General features: G+C 41.0%; 1 protein-coding gene across 4 annotated transcripts in view; it reads right to left on the reverse strand.

The window, feature by feature from the left end:
* GLDC (glycine decarboxylase) overlaps nucleotides 1-12173 on the reverse strand; it is a 90508-nt gene that overhangs the window by 26470 nt on the left and 51865 nt on the right. The window lies entirely within an intron of this gene.

Raw genomic sequence — 12173 nt, forward strand, 5'->3', positions numbered from 1 at the left:
GGTAATATTGAGATCATATTCGAAAAGCACAAGACTTAAGAATAAATTAGATAAACTTCCTTTTATTTCTAAACTAAAAGCTAAAATTTTGAGCATTGGAAATTTTTTTTTTAAGATTGGCCCTGAGCTAACATGTGTTGCCAATCTTTTTTTCTTCTTCTCCCCAAAGCCCCTCACTACATAGCTGTGTATTCTCGTTGTAGGTCCTTCTAGTTGTGCTATGTGGGACGCCACCTCAGCATGGCTTGGATGAGTGGTGCTAGGTCTGTGCCCAGGATCCAAACTGGCAAAACCCTGGGCCACCAAAGTGGAACACGTGAACTTAACCACTCAGCTACAGGGCTGGCCCCTGGAAAAATTTTTTTGAGAGAACGTTGGCACCATTTGGATTGGAAATGTTTGCAAACTAGTATAGGAGCATTAATAGTTTGGCATCAAGAGACAGCAGAATTGACTTAAGGCTCAGCATGAGGAGAGAATAGAAAATAGGGAAACATCTAGGGGTGAAGCGCTTAGAGCCTGGCTGGAGAAAGAAGGAAAGTGGTGATTTCCATAGGATGGAAACCACTGAGCAATAGAAGAGGCTAGATGAGCTAACTAATGATAATAATAATAATAATAATAATAATAATAATAAGTATAAACTGTTCTATTAATTAAGCACTTCCTACTTACCAGGCACTCTGCACTGAGAAAGCACAGGTAAATGGTAGCCATTGCTGTCGCTGATGTCACCACCAAGCATTTTACATCATCCTATTTAATCCTCCCAATACCCCCATGAGGTAGGTACCATCATCCCCATCTTACACATGAAGAAACTGAGGTCAGAGTATCACGTGCCCAAACGACCAACGGTGACAGGCGCAGACTTTGGTACAAGTTGACCTGTCTCAAGGAGTCACGTGCTTCTCTTGTCAGCAGTGCTGCTCCTCTGAGTAGGCTGTGCTTCCCAAATGATTGAGAGTCGAGGGAGCAAACACTGGTTTTCCTTCACAGAACCCTGGTCTGATTGATAGAACCAGGAGGTTTAGCTATACGTAAAAGAAAGCCTGACCCGAAGACCTGGAGCACCCAGTTCCTTGTCATCCACACTGAATGAGCTTTGCCTCTCTCTACTTTCTTCCAGGGAAGGAGGCAAACACTGGTCTTCTGTTTTCCAGGCTTTTCTTTTCTTTTCTTTTCTTTTTTTGAGGAAGATTAGCCCTGAGCTAACATCTGCTGCCAATCCTCCTCTTTTTTCTTTTTGCTGAGGAAGACTGGCCTGGAGCTAACATCTGTGCCCATCTTCCTCTACTTTATATGTGGGATGCCTACCACAGCATGGCTTGCCAAGTGGTGCCATGTCTGTACCCGGGATCAGAACTGGTGAACCCCAGGCCGCCAAAGCGGAACATGCGCACGTAACTGCTGCGCCACTGGGCCAGCCCCTTTTCTGGCTTTTGAAAAACAAGTTCTAGTTCATTTGATGTTCTTTATTTTGAGAACAGGAAAATGAATATGCCACACTTAAGCAAACCACTCACGCCACTAGTTTCTTAGCTTCCCTGTGCCTCTGTGTTCTCATCTCTGAAATGGGGATAATAATTGCACCCATCTTGTAGGGGAGAGGTTATAAATAATGAGATGATCCATTGTAAAGTGCTTATCACAGTGCCTGGCACAAAGAAAATGCTCCTTGAGTACTTGCAACTATCATTACTATCATCACTGTCTTCGTCATCATCTGCAGCAGCAGCAGCAGCATCAACGATGCAGCAACCCTGACCACTCTGCAACTCAGGCACTGTAGATGGGTTATCGCAGCATCTGGATGAGCACGTCCACAACCCTCAACCTGGATAACCCTCCTTTTCCCCTCTCACCAGCCAAACCCCACCCATTCTTCAAGTAGTCCCAACTCAAGTTCCACCTCTTGTATAAAACCTTCCCAAAAGTCACAAATCCAGCTTCTTATCATGTCCTACAAATCCCCACATGATCTGTGGTTTCTACTGATCTCTTCTTCTGCCATCTTCTCCTTGCTCAGCACCCTCCAGACCCCCAGGCCTTCTTCCTTCCCTGAAACATATCAAGCCACTTCCTGCCTTGGGGCTTTAACACTAGATGGTCCTTCTGCTTAGAAAGCTCCTCTTCTAAATCTTCACATATCTGGCTTCATATCAATATTTAAGCATCAGCTCAAATGACACCTCCTCAGAGAGACCTTCCCTGAAGGCAGAAATCTTACCTTTCAGGATCAACCTTGTGTTTTCTATGCCAAGAACACTGACATAGGGGATGTTTAATAAATATTGAATGAATGAATGAATGATTCTTTACCTCCGCCAAACTCTCATAGTATTTTGCTCTTCTCACTCTTTTGATAACACCATCCTATACATGTGCAGTACCTTGAAAATTATTACAGATCTCACATCTCATGAGCATACCTGTCTTCTCTCAGTTAGAGGGTAAGCTTTGAGAGTAGGATCTAGGGAATACATAGAACAGTACTCTGTATGGGGTAGGTCTGCAATAGATTTTTAGTAAATGTGTCCAAAATGGAGCTCCGCTCTCCAGCCCAGATAATCAACAGTAATGTCATCTTTTCCCCCAAGGTAAGAGACCTCAACAAATGCACTTTATATTTTCCCTCTGTGTTTTTCTCATGACTTTTATTCATCTTGTTTTGTTGGAAGACAAAGCGAAGTGCTTACACTAGGAATGAAGGAAGAGACTGGAGTTATGAGCAATGATCCAAGAGAAAGGCAATATGCTAAAGACTTGATCAGAAATGTTGGATGTTTTTGTCTTATGTACTATTAAAATCAGCTATGTTTCAACTCAAAGAGAGTAAATGATATGTTCTAAATGCCACACAAGGCTTACTACTGGGATGCTATTAAAATAAGCGGAATTAGTAGTGCCACCTGTTGGTGGAAAAGTACTATGAACAATACATGCTTATCTGCATAACCCAGATTGAGAGACCATCAGAAAACTACTACATGTGGAGGGGCAGCAAGGATAGTGGTTTTCTGACATCTGTTTAAGACCAAGTGGTTAGTAGCCTGGACCTGCAGAGCCGGCACTGAGAGGAGGATGCCAGTGGATAGGGAACATCAGACCCATAGAAGTGCCAAGTGAGCATAAACTTAAACTTAAACTGTCTTAGAAAACAAGGCCCTCCAGTCATGGCACTTACCCAGGCTGGTGAAAGAACTGCTACATATTCTATCGTTTAACACACAATGAGTGACAACCAGCAGACAACTTCTTTCAAAACCCAGACTCATTCTACAAAGAATATACAAGAAATCCAGCAGACTAGAAGAAGCTAGAACCACAGTATGACAAATACAATGACCCACAAGGTGAAAATAAATTGGAGTTAATGGGGTTCAACTGTTTTGTGATGATTTAAACCTAGACCCTATTAGCATCAGTCTTTCATCACAAGTGGGGAATTTCAGGGCAGCTACTCAATGTGAATTTAGCAAAAAGAGGGGGAGTGAAATTTGAAGATGGCATGACAGGGTTAGGATGACAGTTCAGCTCTTTTGTAAAGATTAGAACAAGGGTTTAAGGACACAATAAACTTCAAATATTACCATCAAGGGAGGAGGGGGGAGGGCAAAAGGGTTGATTAGGCTCACATGTGTGGTGAAGGACTATAATTAGTTTTTGGATGGTGAAACGTGATGTAATCTACACAGAATTTTAAATATATTGCGATGTACACCTGAAAGCTATATAATGTTATAATCCAATGTTACTGCAATTAAAAAAAAAAAAGATTACCATTATTTTACCTTTACCTTTGCTAAGAACCCTGTACAAAAAGGTTGAGATTTAGAAACCCTGCAACTCAGTTCTAGCTGGAAGCATTAAATTTTTAGAGCTTTGGAACAAATTTTTATTGGGGCATCACACTAGATCAATCTCAAAAGAAACTTGGAACCTTCTGCTAGATTTTAGAAATATGATTGCAGATGATATATCTATCTACGATGAGGAAGGAACATGGCCTGCTCTTATAGATGATTTTGCAGAATATGCATGGCCAGTAGTAATGGGTGGAAAGTATAGCACTTCTTAAGCATAAAACTTAACATAGATTAAGATTATAAATGAATTGATCCTGTACAGAAGGCATTTTGGTCAGTTACTCTGCATGTTTGTCACTGACTATAGAAGTCATCCTTGACCAGTCATGAAATAACCTTTTTATTCTGCCTAAAGAATATGGTGGCTGACTTTATAGACACCATAAGAAATTCCTCAGAGGGGCCTGCCCGGTGGCATAGCGGTTAAGTGCGCACGTTCTGCTTCGGCAGCCAGGGGTTCACCAGTTGGGATCTCCGGTGCGGACATGGCACCGTTTGGCAAGCCATGCTGTGGCAGGCGTCCCACGTATAAAGTAGAGGAAGATGGGCACGGATGTTAGCTCAGGGCCAGTCTTCCTCAGCAAAAAGAGGAGGATTGCCAGCAGTTAGCTCAGGGATAATCTTCCACAAAAAACACAACAAAATAAAGATTTAAAAAAAGAAAAGAAATTCCTCAGAAGTTGGCTACTTTGGAATATTTGGAGATGGATTATTGTAGCTGCTGGTTTTTCTTTTTCTTTTTTTTTTAAGATTTTATTTTTCCTTCTTCTCCCCAAAGCCCCCCAGCACATAGTTGTATGTGTACTTTTTAGTTGTGGGTCCTTCTATTTGTGGCATATGGGATGCCGCCTCAGCACGGGCTGATGAGCAGTGCTAGGTCTGCGCCCAGGATCTGAAGCTGTGAAACCCCAGGCTGCTGAAGCAGAGCATACGAACTTAACCACTCAACCAGGGGGCTGGCCCCGGTAGCTGCTGTTTCTAAGACAAAGATTTCTGCATGGTTTTTATATTTATGAAAAAGTAACATAAAACCCATTTTGCAATACTGCAGAGTATGCTGTAATTCATGATTTAAGGTGAACCCTAGCAGTCACCAAAACTCCTATTGAATTATAGCGTAACTGTACTGAGAAAACAGTATTTGTGTTCTCAAGTAGGATGTTGCCTTTATATATATGTATTAACAAAAGGTGTTAAAAATGTGCCCTAAAGAAAATAATTATGTTGTGGATCCTCACATTTTTAAAGTTTGGTACCATTAATTTAAGATTTATACATTTATTTGAATTATCAAGTATCTAGTTAGTTTTACTAGATCTATTCTTGTTTAATTTTCTCTAGTTATTCTTCTGAAAATCTTTTTTTTGTCTTTCTTTTTTTACTTTCTTTTTTTTTTTGAGGAAGATTAGCCCTGAGCTAACATCTGCTGCTAATCCTCCTCTTTTTTTGCTGAGGAAGACAGGCCCTGAGCTAACATCCATGCCCATCTTCCTCTACTTTATACATGGGACGCCTGCCACAGCATGGCTTGCCAAGTGGTGCCATATCTGCACCCGGGATCTGAAGTGGCAAACCCCAGGCTGCCGAAGCAGAACGTGCACACTTAACAGCTGTGCCACCGGGCCGGCCCCTGAAAATCATTTTATAGTTTTTAACACACCATTATAGTTTGCACACTGATGGCTACATTTAGTGTGCGATTTCAGAGAAGATTTCTTTTAAGCTATTTATAAGTCAATAGGCCTATTTTATTTCTAATAATATTCGAACCTCCTAAGAAGTTTCTTAAGTTTTTAAAAAAATATTTTGTTACATTTAAAAAGTCATTTTTCATGAAAAGCAGTTCTTTTATGAGAGAGAAATTGTAAATTTAAATATGAAGTGAATTGTTTCCCTTCAGCCATCTATAAAATCTATAATGTTTAGCATCTAGCCCATTGTAAAAAGTGTAACATTTGGAAGGTAAAATTACATCATTATCCAATAAAACCAAGATTTTTGTAGGTATAAACAAGATTATTCTAAAATTTGTATGTTAAGGCAAAGTAACTGGAACAGCTACCTTATGAAAAAGAAGGAAGTGAGTGGAATCAGTCTATCCGATGCCAAGACTTACTATGTAGCTACAGAAATAAAGATTGTATGTTACTGGTGGAGGGACAGACATGTAGATCAATGGAATAGAGTACAGAAACCAGAAATAGATTCACAGAAGTAAACCCAGCTGATTTCTGACAAAGCTGCAAAAGCAGTTCAATGGAGGAAAGAGAGCCTCTTCAGCAAATAGTGCTGGAGCCATTAGACAGTCATAGGTCAACCTACATCTCACAACTTATACAAAAATTATCTTGAAATGGGTCATGGATTTAAATGTAAACCACAAAAATATAAAACTTTTAGGAATAAACTGAAGAAAATCTTTGGAATCTTGGGCTAGGCAAAGAGTTCTTTGACTTGAAATCAAAAGCATGATTCATAAAAGGAAAAACTGATAAATTGCACTTCATCATAATTAAAAACTTTTGCTCTGCAAAAGATCCTATTAAAAGGATGAAAAGACAAGCTACAGACTGGGAGAAAAATATCTGCAAACGACATATCCAACAAACAGTAAAAAACAAAGAATGCCCAATTAGAAAATGGTGCTGTGATGATCAAACAGGTGAATGAGCTTAGAAATATAAAGGAAGAGTTTACTTGAGGATGTTGGAGATTTGCTGGGGTTTCATTGTTGCTGTTTTTGTGGGGGTGTATGTGGGAATGTACAGCCTTTTGGTTCTCTTACTGTTTGGGGGAATTTTCCCTTTTGTGTGAGTCTTGGGGAAAGAGAGGGTCCTAAATCACCCTATAGATGTGAAAAGGGATCAGATATTCCCAATCACTACTCATTAACAGGTGTTGGACATGTGACCCAGTCTCAGCCCATTGGATACTCCAGCCTGGGACTTCATGAATCCGGAGGGAGTGACCCAAAGAATGGGACAGTCACAGATTTTCCATAGTGGTGGTGGTGACTCTGCCCTGGAGTTCTCTGCTGCCAGCATCCCTTGGGTCTTGGTCACTTCTGAAGCCCCATTCTCCAGCTTTTCCATCAGTTCTGCGAAGCACCTAACATCATCCCTGTAAACTGCTTTCCCGTTTAAGTTAGTCCAACCCATTTTCTGTTATTGCAACCAGGAAGCCTTACATAGGGAGTATAATTAAATCTCCCCTACAACACAGCATCTTAAAGTCACTCATTCCTAGGCAGGTCTAACAAAGAGATGGCCATCCTGGAGTTTCTCCTGCCTCTCATATGCAAGATCTCCTCGATCTGCTGTCCCTTTTCAAGCAGTCTGACCCCGAGAAGATTACTCCTCTGGATCTTAGTTGCCTCATCTGTCACATGGGGATGCCACCTAATTCTCACAGGTAAATTTGAATATTTATTATAAAAGTAATAAATCCATATGATAAGAAATTTTGCATCAGTGAAGAAGAGTATGAAGCTTAAGGTAAAAAAAGCAACCTCCTCCCATTCTTCCCAGTCTCACTCTCCAGAAAGAAACACTAGTAATTATTGTTTGTGATATATAATGTTTTGATGTTGGAGATTTTGATGCTAAACTCCCCCTCATCCAAACCCTTCTTTACTTTAAAAACACCACCAAGTAGTCAGGAACAAAAATGACCCAAGTGAAAGATTAGCTAAGAAACTGATGTTATGGTAAAACCGATCGCAGTAAAATCATCAAAACAGCTACTGCAAGGAAACAACCCGCTTCAGTTCATGGCAACCTCGTAAGAGCACTCCCAAGAACATAAGGTAAAAACTGGTGCTGACTCCTGTCTTAAGGGTGGAATCTACAGGGTGACTGATAATTTACCATACACATACCTTGGAAGCAATAGGATTTTAATCAGTCTAACTCTTTGTTGCATACCTCAACAATACCTGGGTCTCAACTTCTATGAGCTTAAAATAGAGACCCCTCAATACGTCATTCTGGAATGTTCTTACCAATCTGTATCTAATTTGACATAAACTAAATTCTATACTTAACCTTTGAATTCTGGTCAAGAAACATCTGGATAGATCCACTTGCTCTGACCTTTCTGATACCTGAAGACTACCTCAAAGCAGTGGCTCTCAAACTCGCCAAGCAATAGCACCAGTGTCACCTGGGAACTTGTTAGAAATGCAAATTCTCGGCCTGCCTCAGGCCTACCAAGTCAGAAATTCTGGGGGGTGCACAAAGTGTGAGAATCATTGCTCCAAAGCCTTACAAACTGCAAAAATCAAAATATACTTTTGAGAGTTAAGGAAATTGGGGGAAGGGAGGTTCTTCTCCTTGTTGCTTTCTATTTCCCCAAAGTTGGCTTTCTTCATCCTTCATCCTTCACCCTTCTTTCTCTTCTTTCTGGCATTCTGAGTGTTTCTTTGGGAAATCAGTACCTAATCAGAGAGGGTCTCTGATATCTGGCCTCCCAGAGCTCTCAGTAGGGGAGGATCTGAAGCTGCACGAGGCTCAGCAGGAAAGCATAATAGAGATGATCAATGGCATCAGTCATATTAAAGCCAATCAGTGATGTCTACTGTGAGCTCAAGAAGGGAGGAGAGGGAGATGGCAATTATCAGGTGTTTGACTCTCCTTGCTGTAAACTATTCTATTATGCACATGATGGTGGTGGATTGGCCTTCAAAGGCCAGTTTCAAAGTTCCCTCCACTGGAAGATATCGGTCATCTAACTAAGCCTTCCTCTTTGGTGTTCCTCCAGAGCAACATACTCTCCAACCCAACCCTGCACATTAGAATCTCCTGAGGAGCTCTTTAAAAACTCTGATGCCTGGGCTCCACCCCCCGAGGAGATTCCGATGTACCTCATTTGTGGGGTGAGGAGGGCATCAGTATTCTTCAAAGGATCCCCAGGTAATTCCAATATGCAGCCAGCATTGAGAACCCCGCAACCCTACTCTCGTGGTTTTCACAGTGCGATGGCCAAACCAGCACAGTAGCAGCACCGGGGAATTTGTTAGAAATGCAGATTCTCAGGCCCCAACACAGACTTCCTGAATCAGAAACTGGCAGCGAGGTTTAGCAATTTAACAAGCCCCCAGGTGATTCTCATGCATAATCAAGCTTGAGAGCCATTGATTATGCCCTATTCACACCTTCGTTTAAGAACCTTGCCTGGAGGAGATTCTGGGAAAGCAACTGCCAGATCTATCTACATTCAAGATTACAGTTTGCAGCTTTTAAAGATAAAAACAACTTCCTCACTCTTATAAGCCAAGTGAGCTAATAATTCCAGCTTGTCTTTCACTTTAGATATCCTTGGAAGGTGTTAATTACTGTTTTTGTCTTCCTTAAACATTGCATTATAATTCTAACTCAGCAATTCCTAGAATGTACTTGTGAGCCGCTGAATGATTTTAAGAGTGTCACAGCCTTATGGGGAACAAGCAGAAGCAAGCCGAGCTGGGCACAGTAGGAAATGGAAACGTACTTAAATATTATTTGGCTATGCTCTCCACCAAGGTGGAAGTGCTCTCTGGGTTTGTAGATTGAGCAAATAAATAGGAGAATGGGGACAAGTTTCTTGACATTTTTGTTTCAAGTCCTTTAAACAGCTTTGGGATCCAACTATCCCAGAAAATAGAAAGACCAAGTGAAGGCTTGGCTACATGAATCAAAAATTTTATGCCACAATTTATGGTTATAAAATCCTTTATTATCCATTCCTCAAACCTCAATCAAATCAATAATGCAGCATCCCCTTACTTGCTGTAGAGGAGAGAACCCTACACCCCTAGAGAGAAGCCCCACAACAGACGTCGGGGCCCTCAGCTATTCTAGGTTCTAACCTATCTTGTGAGCTGATTTCCCTCTGAGAAAAAAACCCACTGAAGAGAAAGGCCTTGTGGCAGTCTATACCTAGGCAGGAACTATTAGAGAAAAACAGAAGGATTTGTAAAAGCCTTCCGTGAGCATAACAGAGAACCTACGGGATCTGAAGACAGGATGGAAGGGCCCAGCAGCAAAGACAAGGCAGAGCCATCGGGGCCCCTTGCAGAAACGTTCAGGTTCATGCCTGAAAATTGCAGCTCTCCTACCGAGGCATTTTAGAACCAGATAGTTGTATTTCAACTCCACTCGATGTTAAATATTATTCTACTCTACAGAGCTAGAACTGAGCTTGGCTCCTTTGCCCTATGTCTCCAGCCTCCCTCACTTTTTGTCTGAGTACTGAGTTGCTGCAAAGGAAGGCTGAAGTCTGCCTCCAACCCCAGGGCAAGCTTCAAAGCTGACCTCATCATGCCATCAGCTGATGCAGAAGCCCTCTAAGATCCGGAGAACTCAAAGGGGAAAGGAATCTGTAAGCATCTTACCACGCATTTAGTTGTTTCAAAATATGCATGTTCCCCACAATAAAAATAACTTCTTTTTTGGATTGGATGATGACATATATCACGGTTAAAAAAAATTTTCAGTAATCTGAAAAAGCATAAGGACAAAAAGTAAAATCACCTGAAGTGTTACCTATGACTATTTGAGTGTCCATCTCTTCATATACCTCTTTCCATCTATGCCTCTATTTCAGTGCCCATCTCTTCATATACCTCTTTCCATCTATTCCTCTGTGTAGAAGTGTAAAACAGTATGGCAGTTCCTCAAAAAATTAAACAGAGGGGCCAGCCCTGTGGCCAAGTGGTTAAGCTTGCACGTTCCGCTTCGGCGGCCCAGGGTTTCGCTAGTTTGGATCCTAGGTGTGGACATGGCACCGCTCATCAGGCCATGCTGAGGCAGCATCCCACATGCCACAACTAGAAAGACCCACAACTAAAATAAACAACTATGTACTGGGGGGATTTGGAGAGAAAAAGAAAAAGAAAAACAGATTAAACATACAATTACCATAGGATCCAGCAATTCTGCCTCTAAATATATACCCCAAAGAATTGAAAGCAGGGTCTCAAACAGATATTTGTATACCAATGTTCATTGCAGCATTATTTACAATAGCCAAAAGGTGGAAACAACCCAAATGTCCATCAATGGATGAATGGATAAGCAAAATGTGTTACATATATACAATGGGATATTAGCCTTAAAAAGGAAGGAAATTCTGACACGTGCTACAACATGGATGAACCTTGAAGACATTATGCTAAGTGAAATAAGCCAGACACAAAAGGACAAATACTGTATGATTGCACTTGTATGAAGTACCTAGAGTAGACAAATTAATATAGACAGAAAGTAGAACGCTGGTTGCCAGGAGCTGGGGTAAGGGAGAAATGCAGAGCTATTGTTTAATGGGGACAGAGCTTCAATTTAGGAAGATAAAGTTCTAGAGATGGACGGTGGTGACAGTTGCACAACAATGTGAACATACTTAATGCCACTGAACTGTACAGTTAAAAATGGTAAAACGGTAAATTTCATGTTATGTATATTTTATCACAACAAAAAAATTTTCGAGTTGCAAAATATTACAAATGCCACTTCCTAAAAAGTTTGCCATACTTATCTTTTAAATTTCATAAAATAACAAAATAGGAAAGGAAACATTTAGATTCCAAACTTTTTGGTGACTAGACTCTGGAACTCTCTAGACATACTGACCAACTCCAATTAGTCAGGTAATGAAAACACCGGGAAACGGTCCCTTGATGATAATTGTGGCTGTGCCCTTTATTTTATGAGCATAACTTCATGGCTGACATGGTACACTAAATTCTTCCTCTGTACAGAGGGATCAAGTGTCTTACAAAAAATAGGAAGCCTACATCAGTTCCTTAGATGTGAGTGGACACTAGCCAGCAATAAATCATGATGAATTAACCAATAAGTAATTAGCCCTGTGGTAGAGGAATTATAAGGCCTAGAATCTAAAAAGATTATAAGACCTGGAATTTATAATCTACTTATGGAGAGAAGATTAGCACAAATAAACCAAGATAGGGTTGTAACAAGCTAAAAATAAAATCATTCACACATAGAATATGTGGTGCATCCCTTCCTCTTTTCCCCAAATGAGGACATCAAATTGCCTCACTCAGTGGAAGCCTGGCCCCTGTATTTTCCCAACAAAGAATAAGGCATTTTCCCATCTGTCACAGCAGCCTCTGCTCAGGACAAGAAGTATCCTTCATCTGAGCCCAAACTTTGTGCACAGCCCCCATCACTCTCAAATCAGCTCTTGGGAATGAGTGTTATATCTAGGAATCTTTGGAGGTGGGGAAGACATCACTGCCAGGAACCACATCCTGAGAAAGATCTTTTCCCTCCTGCAAGACTGAGATGGGGTACTGAATCTCTC

This window comes from Equus caballus, chromosome 23 (assembly GCF_041296265.1).
Source record: "Equus caballus isolate H_3958 breed thoroughbred chromosome 23, TB-T2T, whole genome shotgun sequence".
NCBI lineage: Eukaryota > Metazoa > Chordata > Mammalia > Perissodactyla > Equidae > Equus > Equus caballus.